Here is a 16,768-nt window from a genome sequence, read left to right as displayed (position 1 = left end):
ACCCAAGAAATATCAATTAAGGGTGATGCTGAAGGAATGAAAGGGATGATAAATGAACTAGAACAAGGAACTGATGGAATTTGGAGATTCCATAAGAAAAGAATTTGGGTACCTATATAAGGAAATCTACAAGATAGAATTTTAGAGGAAGCCCATAAATCTAGGTATACGATGTATCCTGGTAGCAAGATGTATCAAGATTTGAGAAATATTTTTTGGTGGATAGGAATGAAAAAGGATATAGCTAGTTACGTTTCTAAGTGTTTAACTTGTTCACAAGTTAAAGCTGAACATCAGAAACCTTCAGGGTTACTTCAATTGTTAGAAATCCCAATATGGAAATGAGAATTAATAACAATGGATTTTGTTACTAAGCTACCCAAAACAAGAAAGGATAATGACGCAATCTGGGTGATTGTAGATAGATTAACCAAATCAACTCATTTCATACCAATGAAGGAAACCTTTAGCATGGAAAGACTACCTAAGCTATATGTGGATGAGGTAGTGTCATTACATGGAGTTCCGCTATCCATTGTATCTAATAGGGATAGTCGTTTCACTTCACATTTTTAGAAAAGCTTCCAAAAAGCTATGGGGACACAATTGGACTTAAGCACAACTTATCACCCTTAGACAGACGGAAAAAGTGAAAGGACAATCCAAACCTTAGAAGACATGCTAAGGGCATGTGTTATAGATTTTGGAGGAAGTTGGGACGATCATTTACCATTAATAGAATTATCCTATAACAATAGTTATCATACGAGCATTAATGCTGCCCTATTTGAAGCACTGTATGGCCGAAAGTGCCGAACTCCAGTATGTTGGGCAGAAATAGGAGAAAGTCAATTATCAGATCCCGAATTGTACAAGAAACCACTGACAAAATAACCCAAATCAAGGAAAGATTATAAACAGCACGAGATCGTCAAAAGAGTTATGCCGACCATCGACGTAAGCCGTTAGAATTTCAAGTTGAAGATAATGTACTACTGAAAGTTTCTCCTTGGAAAGGAGTAGTCCGATTCGGTAAGAAAGGAAAGTTAAACCCAAGATATTTCGGACCATTTAAAGTTATCCAACGAATAGGGCCAGTTGCTTATCAGCTACAACTACCAGAGGAAATGGCAGGTGCACATGATGTATTTCATGTATGTAACCTTAAGAAGTGTTTAGCTCATGAATCACTGGTGGTACCTCTTCAAAATATAGAGGTAAATGAGAAGTTGAAACTTTTTGAGAAACCTTTGCAAATCAAAGATAGAAAGATTAAGAATCTTAAACATAAAAGATTAGTTCTGGTCAAAGTGAAATGGGATTCAAAAAGAGGACCAGAATACACCTGGGAGCTAGAATCGAAAATGAAAAGAAAATATCCCTACTTGTTTCAGTGAATCTCTAGGACAAGATTTTAAACAAGGTAGGGAGGATGTAACAACTCCCAAACCAACCTAAACAAAACCGAAACACCGAACACGTACGGCGAAAAACAAAACAAAACTAACAAAAATCCGGAATTTATCGACGCCGCGCTACGCGATGCCATTTGTAATAAGCCTCCACGTAACGCGACGCCTCTATTCTCACCCGGAGACACGTGTTGCCATGTGGCAGATCTTTAGGTGTGACTAAGGCCACCTATGCCCTATCCAACACCTTTGCGCTACTCGAAGGCTATGGTAAATAGGGGTCGCGTAACGCAACGAGGTCCTGGATCAGCTATAAATTGAATGTTCACGAGACCTTTCAACCCGCTCAGTTTGTTTCTTTTCTCTAGACTTTCTGCACAAGTATTATACAAAAAAAAACCTGGAGAATCAGAACTTTGCCCGTTTTCAGGGTAATAACTCTAATCACTGATACGGTACTTTATTCGATCGATTGAAACCGATCCAACAGATGTTTAAGTGCTGTCGGTACCTGGCTATACTTTGTCATTCGTTGTGGGTTTTGATCTCGTGATTATCGTTAAAGTCGGATTGAGTTAATACACTAATACGTGTGCATTGTGTATTTAATTAGGTATACCAAAGCTTTAAACCAGTAGGCAAGATCTATCAACTTAAACCTTCAATGTGAGTCATTCTATTTTTATCAAATGCTTTCAAAACCCTATTTGTTTCCAAGTTGTATTTACAGTGATTAAGTTTTTGTATTCTGCAATTACTGCCGGTATGTGGGGTTTTGTATACATTACTTGGTAAGCTTCACCATTAGACAATGGGTTAGCCAATGTGTGATATGACCATAGCCATAGATCCGGTCAAATGACAAATACCGATTTGGGGTAATTGATAGATATAAACAAATGTAAAAACCCTTAATGCTGTAAATTATAAAAATTTGTTTTAAACAACTGAATGAAGTCACCAATATTTTTCATTGACCAAATGTTTTAAAATGCGTTTCAGGTGACTCAATGTGAAGAAAGGAAAAAGTGTCATGAAGCACTTCAACTTAAATAAGTGGCTATGTAAACCTGAAATAAACGTGTTTTCTGTAAATAAAGGATTTCCTAGAGAAATTCCTTTCTGTAAATACGGGGTTTACCCCACGGTTTATAAATGAAAACTTGGTGTTTTGAAAACTCTTATCAAAATTTTCCTGACACCTGGTCCTGATGAATTTCCGCTGCAAAATAATAAACTCTGGTGCCACTGTTGTCTACCTCACAGCGCCCGAACCAGGGTACGGGTTGGGGTCGCGACAATGGGTAAAGATAGAAAGGTTAAGAAAATGTAAAACATGAAAATTGGCATTCAAATGAACATCCAAGAGATGTGACCTTGAGAGAATTTATGGCAGTGCGTGTTGTAGAATTTGTATTAATTAAGCACATGGCTATGCTCTTCGAATCGTGTTATTACTCTCAAATTGATATACTTCAATGGTATTCCTCGAAATCTTAATTTGATAGTTTAGAAAGATTCAACAACGAGCATGCATTTTCTGTTACGCAAGCTGTGTATCCTAAATAAGGGACCAAAGTTTGCATTATATACGTTGGGAACCATCATACTATTTTGGTGAAACAACACAATGCTTAATGGAAGAATGTCAGTTTAGTGCTTAAACATCTGCTGTTAATTCATACTAATCGATTACTAATAACATTAGCTCGGTTACTTTTGAATAATTACTTTTCCTGTTGTAACTTAGTTACTGATGAAGTAATTAAATTACTAGTTATGGTGTTCCTTAGCATTAACACAAGTTACTAATGATTGTAGTTACTATAGATCACTTAGTTAATACCATTGATGGTGATCCCAACACTAACCCAAGAAGTTTATGATGATTGCAATTACTCCTTATTGCACTATTAATGTTGATCACACGAGTTACTAATGATGCACATGTTAATGTTGAATACACGGTTAATGTTGATCGAACAATTACTATTGACCACATGAGTTACTAATGATGGACAAGTTCATAACGATAGACCATTTCCTACTTATGTTTCTACCAACTAGACATATCTAAATAAACTTTCAGAGACTTTTCATAGCGAGACTCCCATCATGGGCTCAACCCCTTATACCCTGCCAGGGGTGTCATCCCAGACCCCGCTAGGAAAGTGCCCCCTTTTTTTAACTTGTGCATCGATGTGTTAATCTGATTTTCTATTGGTCTAAAATAAATCCTAGGTAATCACCAACAAATGTCAATAAAGAACCACCATAAGAAAAGTGATGAACCATTGATTTAGATGAACTTGCTTGATAACTAAACCAAATCACCAATGATAGGTTTTATCTTCCTTTTATGTGATATGTACCATCAGTGGCGGACCCAAGTTTTTTTTTCAATGGGGCCACTTTTTTCGGTGTTCAAATTTTTTATAAACAAAACTTAAAATTTTCGGGTCGTCGTCATTTGGGTTAGGTCGGGATGGGGAACATAATAAAATACAATACCATAATAAAATTATATAATCATTACTCATTAGAAAACACACAATAAACATATGATGTCTTTCGAAACGAGAAAAAAGCCTTACAAACTTTTAGAGTTGTTCCCGACAAGTTTTCATCTTTTGAAAACGACCCATTACATCGTCGACCGAAACATTGGAAGAAGGTCTCTTTCAATAGAACAAATGCAACAATCGTTCATATAATCATCACCCATTCCATTACGCAAATCCGTCTTCACATGTTTCATTGACGAAAAACACATCTCAACACTTGCCGTTGCAACCGGTAGAATTAATGTTAACTTCAATAAACGATAGACCAACGTATGCCTCAAATGTTTCTTTGTTTCCACCATCCTCTTTGAAATATTAGATATACCATTCACGTTAGCAAACATTCCATCTTTTTCTCATAATAATAATGTAGTTGCGTAGCTCAACCATAAGAGATTCTCTTTCTTCATAACTAAAATCAAACGGATAAAACTCGGCCAACCTTAAAATCTTTTGAACATTAAATGCACTAAAGTTATCAGCCGGACTTAAAGTACCAATACATGTAAGTAATTCGGTGGTTACCTCACTAAAATGGTTGTCAAGCTCTTGTAATTGCATATCTAACACCGTGTTGAAATTTTCAACCTCATAATAATGACGATTGGTGATGTTAGTCTTTTTCCTTTTATATTTTGGATTAATGTATTCATCTTCCATGTCAACAATTTCAATCTCATTTTTTCACAAAAAGATGCCACATCTTTCAAAAGTGGATCAAATCCTTCAAGTCTATATGTTTGAAGTTGTTGCTTCGTTGCATTAACCATTTGAATTGCAATCACTATATCTTGGTCCTTTCTTTGAAGAGCTTGAGACAACAAATTAGTAATCCCCAAAATGTGCTTCATAAAATGTAAATAATATGCAAAGTCATATGCCTTCATATATGTCCAAATACCATTTGCTTGTCTTTGGTGAACATTATTGAAACCGGAATTCCAAATATATTGAAGCACTTCAATAATTGTTAGATATAACCGAACAAAACGCACAAGTGTCTTATAATGAGAGCTCCAACGTGTATCTCTGGCTCTTGCAATAGATAGTTCTTGGTTTAAACCACTCCCGGTTTCAACTTCTTCACGACCTATTGCTTCTTGTACTTTCTCCTTTTGCTTTTCTCGAATCATATCTATTCATTTACTAGATGTACAAACCACATTTGTCGAAGTCGACACCTTATAAAAAAATTTCCAAATATCATCATGTTTGTTTGCAAGGGCCACAACAACTAGTTGAAGTTGGTGGGTAAAACAATGTATATAATATGTCGAAGAGTTATCTTTAAAAATTAAGGCTTTCAAACCATTAAACTCACCAACCATATTGCTAGCACCATCGTATCCTTGACCTCTAACCCTTGCCAAACTTAAATTATATCGAGAAAATAAATCAGCAATACCTGATTTCAAAGATAGTGCTAATGTTTCCATGACATGAACAAGGCCGATAAATCGCTCTTTAATAACCCCATGCTTTGGGAACATATCTCAAAACGATAGCCATTTGTTCTTTTTTAGACTTACCACGAGACTCATCAACTACATAGAAAACACATCATTAGCTAGTTCTTCAAAATTTTGTTTTAACACTTCTTGTGCAAAGCAATTACGAATATCTTTCTGAATTTTTGGAGACATCATTTGGTTATTCCCGGGAGCATTTCCTAATATAACTTTACCAATGGACTCATTCAACTCTCCCAATGGTTTTAAAAATTCCAAGAAATGTCCTTTATAAATTGAACTTTCAGACTCATCATGACCGCGAAATGGTAATGCACCATTCAATAAAGATTTAGCAAGAATAACTGATGTGCTTAATCGGATTCTATAGTCGATTTTGTGTTTTTGGCTAGGTTGACCATGCTTTTGAAAGGCACTACTAATAGATTGTTTTGGTTTACGCAAATCGTCACATTTTTTAAGTGCTGTGTTGTGAAAACTATTCGGCTTACCTACATGAATACCCAATATATCTTTTTTGTTCCAACCATTGTATCCGTCAGCCACAAATGCATCTTTTTGACCACTTTCTTTGAACAAGTAGCAAACCAAGCAAAATACGGCATCCGATTTTACACTATATTCCAACCAACATCCAAATTCCTTAAGCCAATCGGGATTAAATTGTCTTAATCTACCACCAATATCTCGTTTTGGAAAAACATGACCTTGCGCTTGACATGGACCTTTATTCAAATACGCCGTCTAATTTCATCTCTTTGGTTAACGCCATAAGACAAAATTGTTTTTCGTTCGGCGGGATCCCATGGAAGGTCTTCAAAATCAATTCTCATACGAGTATTACTCGAAGAAGATGAGACATGAAACTTTCTTTTCAATGATTCTTGCATAATTTGGCCTATAATTCAAGTTTTAAGATGATAAGCAACTATATAAATAACAAAATTCAAGTTATAGAACTTCTGAGACATGAACTTCTGTAAGTTACACACAGTAACAGAAGTAAAAAAATTCATAGCGAACCCTAAACCCTAGATTCAAGTTACAGAAGTAAAAAAAATTCTGTAGATATATACAAAGATTCATAGCAAAATTAGCAAACCTTAAACAACTAGATATATACTAAAATTGAACTTATCAGTGGAGGCGGATAGCCGGAGAAGAAGGCCGGAGGCAGAGGAGAAGGGAGGCCGGCACCGGAGACGGAGGAGAAGGGAGGACGGAAGCAGAGAAGGTGAGAGTTTCTTGATTATGGTGCGAACGAGAAAACAGAGAGTCCCTGTGCCTGTATCCTGTGTGATCTGATTCTTTTGAAAGGGTACTAAATACCCAGAATTAAAAAAAATAAAAAAATAAAAAACACAAAAAACGGAATAAATAGGTATTGAACCCAGGACCTTTTATGTGTAAACAAGGGGTTTTACCAATGCACCAGACTCACTCTCATTGTTATGGGGTCCAACTAAATTATTTTATGAGGTCCATAGAAAATTTTATATACCACTTCTACTGCTTTTTAAAAAAAGATTGGGGTTCCCCGTTCCGCTTAACGTGGGTCCGCCCTTACGTACCATAGACAAAGGCAACCTATATAGAAAGAAACATAAGTTCATGCATGCATGCTTACTGATGACGTGGGTCGCTCAAACCTTAATAAACTGATTAAAGTACACAACAACTTAAAAGGTTATAAGGTTCGGAAATGTTCAGCTGTCATGAATAGTAAAAAGGATGAGTCAGAGCCTTGTCACATCACCCTTTGCGTGTGAATCCTCCTACCCAGCTGCAACCAGAGCATGTGGGAGAGCACACTCTTTTACCCGCAGCTCGAAACCCTTCAACCTTCCAAAATGGGCAAGTCCCTCACTGAAGACAAGATCAATGGTCAAAAGTTTCCTCTTAGGGAGAATCCCTTCCCTATAAATCACAACCTCTTGATATGCAGGAGCCCCAACTCAAGATCACCTGAGATTGCTCTCAATCTCTGATCTTTCTTCTCCTCTCAAGAACTTGCTTTATGCTAATTCTTTTCTTCACTTAGCACAACATCATAACATTTGGTACTAGCTTTCTGGGTTGAATACTTTTCAATCCAGAATCAACAAGTGAATAACAACAATAAGAACAGTGATCTCTCTTCACGTTCTACAAATATGGGGGGACCCCACGACCTGCGTTAGGCTAATTGAAACCTTGAACCCTTCTACCCCGGAGATATCGCTAGAGTCCTTGGTCTTGTATTTGTTGTAGCAACAAGTTGACGCCCACCGTGGGGCTACGCCACTAAATTCATCGTTAAAGACCAGTTGTGTAGCTCCATTTTCTCTTTACATCATGTCTGAAAGCGAATCTCCCGGCTAGGTAAATCGGGAGCCTAACAACACCGATTTAAGACCAAACTCTGGTCACCTTTCTCTACTCCCGGAAGTACTCCAACGGGGACTATGTTCCCATAGTTCACTTCTTTTCAAACGCCAACCCCATCTCGATCAGGGGTTGCATGTCCTCAAATCGGTGCAATGCATACACCGGAATGCATAGATCTAACACCCGAGGGAGTAGCTAGAAATTTCTTACAACTGAGATTTCTTCTCAATTAGCATGTGAGCCTAGAAAGGGAAAAAGGGGTGAGAATAAGACTAAATTATGAGGAGTCTAAACCCTCATTGTCACCTGGCCCTCGATCTCTTCCTTTTAGCAGCTCACGTTCAGCCACATCTTACCTTGAAGCTGGTACTAGTGTAACAGACCAACCACTCAACCCAAACCCTTAAGCTTTTGGGAGGCCTAGTCCAACCGCTTTTCCCTTATTTACCTCCTAACCCGCTACAACCGGTGCACCTATTAGGCATGAAACCACTCTTGATCAATTATGGCAGTCACCAGCTTCGATTGTTCCCCCCTCCCATTGCTACTTCGAGGGAACAAGCCATGGCCACCTTGCCTTTGGCTCGAGGTGCAGTCATGAGCACATCCATGGGAATGCCTTATACGGAACCATCAGAAAGCCTTCAAGGCTTTAACCTTAACATAGATGATGGCGTCTTTTATGAGTACCATCAGAAAGCCTTTAAGGCTTTAAACTTATGCCCTAGCTGATGACACAGATAATGGCACAATTTCCTTTGCATCACTTCATCAACCAAGTGCCAACCACTCACCAGGGTACCTCAAGCGGTAACCCAGCATCAAGGGTAGTAGAAGACCTCTCAAAACTCTTCAAGCCTAACAACTTGTCTTGCTTCTCCCAACAAATTGTTGATTACGAGTTTCAAACCCAGATAAAGATGCCATCACGGTACTGTAGACCATCTCCAAATCTTCACCGGGGCTGCAAGAATTGAAAAATGGCCCAACTCCGAATGTTGTCTCATGTTCATACAAACCCTTGAAGGGTCTTCACGCATATGGTTCAATGGCCTTCCTGAACGAAGCATTCAGACCTTTGACGATCTTAGCAAAGGTTTCCCATGTTAACGGAAGTATGTCAAAGACGCCACGATAATCTTCCAGATCAAACAACGTGATGATGAAAGTCTCAGAGACTTCATCGAAAGGTACAAGAAGGAAGGTTTAACTTACGCCGATGAAAAGATTAGGGTTACAGGGTTCATGAATGCTAAATTCCAAATATCTCAGAAGAGACTTCAATAAATGCCTGCCTAAAACCCTTGAAGAAGCACTCGAAAGGGCTAAAGCCAACATTCGAGAAGAATAAGCTGTAGACATCAAAGAACATAAAAAGAGAAAACTCTTAACTAGCGAAACGATAGTCCCAACAGGAAAAAAGGAAACTATGGGTCTTATGACAAACGGTTCCAAGGTTCGGATTCCAGAAGGCCTGAAGGCCGGAACCCTCTAAGCCGAGAAAAAAACATAAACTTTACAGCCTTAACCAAGACTCCACAAGAGATCTTTGCAACCAAAGAGGTAAAACACAACTTCCGCCCTCCTCAACCTTTGCCAAAAAACAAAAGATTGGAAAAATCAAGCCAGTATTGTGAGTTTCGCGAAGAGAAAGGTCACCATACCAATGATTGCTTCCAACTAAAAAAAGGATCGAAGAAGCCGTCAAGTCCGAACTGGCTCACTTGGTTAAAGAGGTCAAGGACAAGTTGGCGGAAGAAAAAAAGTAGGAAGTGAACATGGTCGACCTTGAAAACAAAGCTTCCCACAAAAGCCATCATTTCAAGGCGTGGGAACGTCAATATGTTTGCTTCCCACCACCGGAAGGAGAGTTACTTTCAAACCCCCCGGTGATGGAATCCAACATAGGAACCATCAAGACATAAAAGGCTTACATTGACACCTGTGCAACCATCGAAATCATGTTTGAGAAATGATTTAACCCTCTCAGCAACGATGAATGTTCAAAGCTTCAACAGTCTGAATCCTCCATCAAAGGTATCGTTGACATACCTATCAAGCTTTTAGGCCAAATAACCCTTAATGTTTGTTCAGCGAAGGAACAAAGGGGCAAACCAAACAACTCATTTTTTGCGGTGATCAATATCTCTTCCAACTATGATATCATCATAGGAAGGTCAGGGCAAAGTGTGTTTGGAATGGCAGTTTCAGTTGGTCAAGGAACGGTGAAGTTTCCCACTGAAAAAGAGATAGCAACCCTTCAACCTACCCACGAAGCTTTTGTGGTCGAAGGGGAAAGCTCAAGAAAGGACAAAGACGATGAACAAGGGTTGGACATAAACCCAAAATATCCTCAACAGGGGATAAGGGTAAACACTAACCTTTCCAAAGAAACACTCTCATACCTTGAAAAGCTGCTCTTGCACTATGTCTTTGCTTGGTGCCAAGAATATATGACTGACATCCCTCGAAGCATTATTGAACATGAGTTATGGATCCCACCTGATGTTAAGCCCATTGTACAAAAGAAACGGATTTAAGCCCCTGAAAGAAGCCTTGTAGAGTGCCAAGAGATGGAAAAGCTTGTTCTAGCCGGAATCCTTCGAGAGGTCAAGTATTGGAGAATGTGTATTGATTTTAAAGACTTGAACAAAGCATGCCCAAAGGATTGCTACCCGCTGCCCGAGATAGACCTCAAGCTTGATTCGCTCATTGGCTTCCTGTTCAAGTGTTTTTTTGACGCCTAAAAGGGTTACCATCAGATCGTAATGAAAGAAGAAGACGAAGAAAAAACCGCATTACACACTAATAAAGGTATATTTTGCTATCAAAAAATGCCTTTTGGTTTAAGAAACGCAGGTGCCACTTATCAACATCTGGTTGACGAAGCGTTTACCGAACAAAATGGCCAGAAAATGGAAGCTTATGTAGAAGATTTGGTGATCAAGAGAAAAACGGAATACCAAATGCCCGATGACATACAAGAACCTTTCCAAAACTTGAGAAAGATCAACATGAAGCTTAATCCGGTCAAAGTGCTCGTTTGGTTTTGAAGAAGGCAAGTTTCTAGGGCACATCATGGGGAAACAAAGCATAAAAGCCAACCCTCAAGGGATGTGCTAAGAAGAAAGACTTTTGATGGAAAGTTTACAGCTTTGAAGCGTTTTACCTCAAAGGAAGCCTTCAACAAAATGAAGTATCACTTGACTTCACTCCCAGCCATTTCGGCTCCGGAAACAAGAGGAATGATCCCTGTCTACCTTTCAGTTGCTAAAAAGGCCATAGGTACGGCTCTGATCTGTTAGTGCAGTAATGTCTATCGCCTCCGTCAATACAGTTCGTAGAAAAATCTGAAGAAAACAAAGCTTTATGATGTAATATTTAGGAAAAAGGGCAAGATGGCAATCTTGTAAATAAGGGGAAATCCTTTATGCCTTGTGCCTATAAATAGAAGCCTTAGGGTTTCATCTAGGAACTTTTTTTGCCATTTGTGAAACTTGGAGCTTTGAAGGTTAGAGAGAGAAACTAGAGAGAGAAAGTGGCAAGGTAATTCACGGTTCATTGTGCGTTTTCATATTATCAATAGAATCACCGATTATATTACGTTTCGTGTGTTTCGGTCTCATTCGTGCACGGATTCCGCACGTCGCACGGTCGTTTCGCAATCGATTCGGAGTGAAAACCGGGACCTACAAGTGGTATCAGAGCAGGAGCTCGGTTGCGAAGATCAAATGCACAGATTCGTACAAGATTTGATCAGATTCAGAGCTAAAAACATCCAGATTTGTCAAATTTCTCTTAACTTTCTTGTTCTTCACGTTTTTCTCTGAATTTTGCAAAATTGACAGGGTTTTTACGGTCCAAATTAGCTGATTTTTTGATATGTTGTGCGAAATTAGCTGATCTATAACCCTACAAATTTTCAGGTCAAAATTCCAAGCCGTTTGGGAGAAATCTGCGTTTTTGTGATCGTTTTTGCTGAAACTGTTCGTCACTAGCTGGTCAGACCTGTTCGATCGAGTAGCATGTTCGTTCGGCTAGCATAGACCTGTTCGATCGAGTAGCATGTTCGTTCGGCTAGCATAGTCCTGTTTGATCGAGTAGCATGTTCGTTCGGCCAGCATAAAAGACTGTCCGATCGAACAGCATAAAATACCAACCGATCGAACAACATACTCGTTCGGCCAGCATTCAAGACTGTTTGATCGAACAACATTATATACCAACTGATCGGCTAGCATTGGCTAACCGATCGAACGAGAATTGTCCCAACCGATCGGCTAGCATAGGCTAACCGATCGAACAACGTTTGATCCAACCGATCGGCTAGCATTTGTTTCATTCGATCGAACAGGAACTTCTCACTCGATCGGCTAGGAAAGTTCTGTCCGATCGAACTACACACTCGATCGAACAAGAAAGAGTCCAACCGATCGGCTAGCATTGGCTAACCGATCGAACAACAATTGTCCTAACCGATCGGCTAGCGTTGGCTAACCGAGCGAATAGCAGTTTGACCCGTTCGATCGAACAGGAAAGTATCACCCTATCGACCAGCAGTTCCACCCGATCGAACTAAAATTTTGTCCATTCGTTCGAACAGAAATTGGCCCATCCGGATAAGTGAATTTTGACCATCCGAATCAAAATATTATTGGCCCATTCGTTTGGACCACTGATTTGTTCATTTTTAAATTGTCTGGCCCATTTGATCCAAGTGTATCTGATCTATCCGATTGAGTTTATAATTGGTCCATTTGATTCACGTTTAATCAAGAATAATTTCACATTTAATTGAGTTCATTTGTGTGAATCGTTTAAAGGTGATTCAAGGCAATTCAAAATTTACAAAGTGCAAATTTAAGACAAAATTTGAAGATGTCGAGTAGCAGCGAAGAATTTTATAACACGTTTTACAACGCTTTCACTTCAGAATCATCCGAGAGAAGATCTGAAACAAGAAATTATTCGAAAGAGATTTCTGATCATTTGAAGTATGATAATCTGTATGGAAGCCAATAGAAACCACCGAAACTAATGAAGATTGAAGATTATAACTGGTGGAAAATTCGGTTTGAGGGTTGGGTAAAAGCTTTCGCTCCTGAAAGTTGGTTAAAATTGAAATATGGATATACAGAACCGGTAAAAGAAGGAGGAGAGTTAGTAAACGAAAAAGATTTCACAGAAATAGAAGTTAAAAATATTGTAGCTGAAAACAAAATGATCACATTGTTACATCAATCAGTGAGAGAAGACATTATTTCACTACTTGAAAATGAGAAAACATCTAAGGATTTATGGGAAGCTCTTGAAAGAAAATGTTTGGGAAGTGCCGAAATCATAAAGAACAAAAAGAATTGCTTAGAAAAGAATATGATTTATTTGGTTGTTTAGAGAATGAATCAGTTTGTCAAATGATTGAGAGATTTGGGCACTTGAAGTTAGAACTGGCAAGACATGGGATTGTATACTCTCAAGAAGAGTTAGTCGATAAATTGTTTGACTCGTTGCCAGATGAGATGGATTGGCAATATTATGCTTTGATGTTGAAGAATACGATCAAGTCTGAGGATCTTACAATTGACTTGTTGATTGAAAGACTTGAAAGCCATGAATTGGAGATCAGAAAAACCAATAAAGTCAACAACACAACATACCAACAGAATGTGGAGCTATATTACAGAGGAAACATGTTTGAGCAAAAGTCAAAATCGGGATTTAGTGCTGGAAGCTCAAAAGTTTCACCTCAGTAGAGTTCTTCAAGAGATCCGGGTTATCACTCATTTGGTTCAAATTCTTCAAATCCAAACATAGTCCATTGCAAAATCGCCATAGATCTAAAAAACTCTCAAAGTCTGAATGCTGAAGCTGCCAAGCAACAAATGGTGTTTTTAGCATCCATCCTGGAATCATACGAAAGTCTGATCGCGGGAAAAGTTGGAAACCCAAAAATGACAAAACACTTTCTCTTTGTGGTATTCCACCTCTTGCTTGTTTTTGGTCCAAAGATGAAATTCTGAATGATAGTTGGTTATGATCAGATCGATCCAGAGGAGATGGAGCTAATGGATATTAAATGGTACATGGCTAGCACAATGAGGAGAGCACAACGATTCATGGAGATCACTGGAAGATCGTCTTTGGCATCTGGTGATTCGAAATTGGGGTTTGATAAGCAAAAGTTACATGTTTCAAATGCAAACAGAAAGGACACTTCAAGAGAGAGTGTACAAACAGGGAAACTGACGAACCCACGAATCCATTCAGAGATGATTACTACAAGAAAGCAATTTATCATCGTTCCAGTGGATCATCAAATATGAATCAAAAACAGATCGATGAAGGGTCATCAAAATCTAGGGCGATGGCGGTTATTTATGACGATGAAGGTTATGACTGGAGTCAAGTTCTCCCTGAAGAAAATGCAGTTGGATATGCATTTGTAGCTAATGTTGATCATGATAGATGGTGGAGAAATGATTACGCAAAATGGGAAATTGAAAAATTCAGAGAACCATTCAAAGAAGCCCGGAGAGCAAAAAGATGGAATGATGAATTTGAATGTTACATGGATCCATGGGGTAATCCAGTTGTTGACCAATCAAAAGTGGATTTTGAAGCTGTAACAAAATTGCTTCCAAGTCAGGCTACTTTTAACACAAGAAGGTTATCTGATAAAGAATATTTTCCAGATTTGGAGAGCAAGATAAAGGAAGTTTGTGAAGCGAGTCTACCAAAGGTGGTAGAAATGAAGAAGAGGAAAGAAGAAGAGTTGAAAAAGCTGGTAGAAGAGGTGAAGGTTCTGGCAAAGGATAATGCTGAAGAAGAACAAAAGAAGGAAGAAGAACAGAAGAAGGAAGAAGAACAGAAGAAAGAAGGGGATCAGAAAGTTGAAACAGAAGAACCAGTGCTGAGAGAGACTAAGGTAAGTGAATCGTCTGATCTATCGAATGTTGAAACTGTTGATAAAATTGAAAACAAGTGTAGGAGTTGCATAGAAATGTGCAAAGTCTGTACTGAAAAAGATGAAATAATAAAAACAAAAGAAATTGAAACAAATAAACTTGAAAATGTTTTCAAAATAAAATGTAAAGAAATGATTGAAAAAGAAGAAATTTTGAAACAAAAACTTGAAAAGTTGACACAGAAATGTCATGGTTTTGAAAAGGAAAATGAAATTTATAGACAAATGTGTACAGCAAAATGTCTTGGTTGTGTTGAAAAAGATAATAAGTTTCAAGATTTTCAAAAAGAATATGATAATTTGAAATGGTCAAGTCAGAGAGTACAAGAAGCTTATGATACTTTGAAGAGACAAGTTAAATGTTTTGATGAAAGACTGTCTGAAACTTTAACAACCAAAGAATTGTATGAGAGAAAGTTCAAAGAAAAGCAACTTGAATTAAACAAGTGTGTTGATGAAGTTGCTAATCTCAAACAAGTTCTGGTTGAAAAAGAAAAGATTGTTACAAAACTTCAAAGTTATCATAATTCTTCGTACATTCTCGAACGCATTTTCAACATCACACCAGATGACAAAGATAATGACAAGAACAAAAAGGGTATTGGTTCAGAATTTCATCAGGTACCACCACCATTGAGAAACAATTATACTTTTTATGATGAGGAAAAGTGGCAAAAGGTCTGAACATTATTGACCAATTACCTGAAAGTATCGATGTCACTTACACCAAATCTGATGAAGCTGATGATTCAGAGGTGGTAAGTAAGGTTGTTGATAGTGTTTTGAAAGATGAGTCTACAAAAGGTAAGTCTGAATCACAAGATGAAGATGAAGGTAATTTTCATGATGGTTACCTGAAAAACACAAAATCTGAGAAAGTTGTGGATGATGATTCAAAGGGATTGGTTTATACCATGATTGGATCGGACAAACTATTCTTAGATATTCTATTCCCGATTCAAAATGTGATCTCAGAAAAGGTTGATAAAGTTTTCAAAATGATTGAAATTGAGAAATCTGAAATTTCAAAGTTTGCTGGTAAAGGCCGTAAAAACTTTTATAACAAACCTGGTTTTAAAAAGAAAAACACGAAGGCTGGGTTGGGTTAAAAAAGAAAAAGAACTGGAAACAAAATGAGAAACCGAATTTGCAACAAAAGATGAATTTTGTTCAAGGGAAAAGTTTGAAAGAAGAGGAAAAACTCAAATTTGGACAACAGTCTAATGAAGAGTTTGATGCTAAGAAAAAGAAACAAAAACAGGCCATGGATGTCTCAAAGAAAGTGTGTTTTAAATGTGATCAAATTGGACATGTTGCACGAAAGTGTCCAAATCCAAAGTTTGTTGTTGAAAAACAGAAATCTGAGGGTGTGAAACCAAGGTCAACCAGATTTGATTCAAAACAAACTTGGAGGTACAATACAAACAAGTTTGCTTTAAATCAAACTTGGAAATCAAACCCAAACAGGTTTGAGTCAAGACAAACCTGGAATTCTCACACACCTAGATTGAGAACAACACAAAGTTGGAAAACATCTGTTGATATGACAAAACCTCAAGAGTTTTGGAAACCTAAAAATGTTGTTCAAAATCAAAAGATTCAAAAAGAGACACATTTTTACAAAAGAGGTACTCCAAAGGGTCAAATGCGGAGTGCTAAGAAACAAGTAACCTCGGTAAAAGATGAGAAAGTTGAAGTCAAAGCTGAAAAAGTTTTAAATGACAAAGAGTTTCTGAAATTAAATGAAAATTATTGTGTTCAAATGCCTAAGGTCCAACAGACCTGGGCTAAATAGTTCAAGTAATTAAGTTTTTGTGAATGTGCAGGTGCTCATGAAGTTTGATTGTCAAGAAAGAGAATTGATGAGCAGCCTGACACAGGAAGAGAAGGCTGCAGAACCCTGGTTTGGTTGAACAGGGAGTTTATCATTTCTGTACATAAATAAACAATATTTCAAAAATCCTAAAAATTGAAAAAGTTAAAAAACAAAAA

This window comes from Helianthus annuus, chromosome 16 (genome assembly GCF_002127325.2).
Source record: "Helianthus annuus cultivar XRQ/B chromosome 16, HanXRQr2.0-SUNRISE, whole genome shotgun sequence".
NCBI classification, from domain to species: domain Eukaryota; kingdom Viridiplantae; phylum Streptophyta; class Magnoliopsida; order Asterales; family Asteraceae; genus Helianthus; species Helianthus annuus.
Note: the sequence above shows the minus strand (reverse complement) of the source record.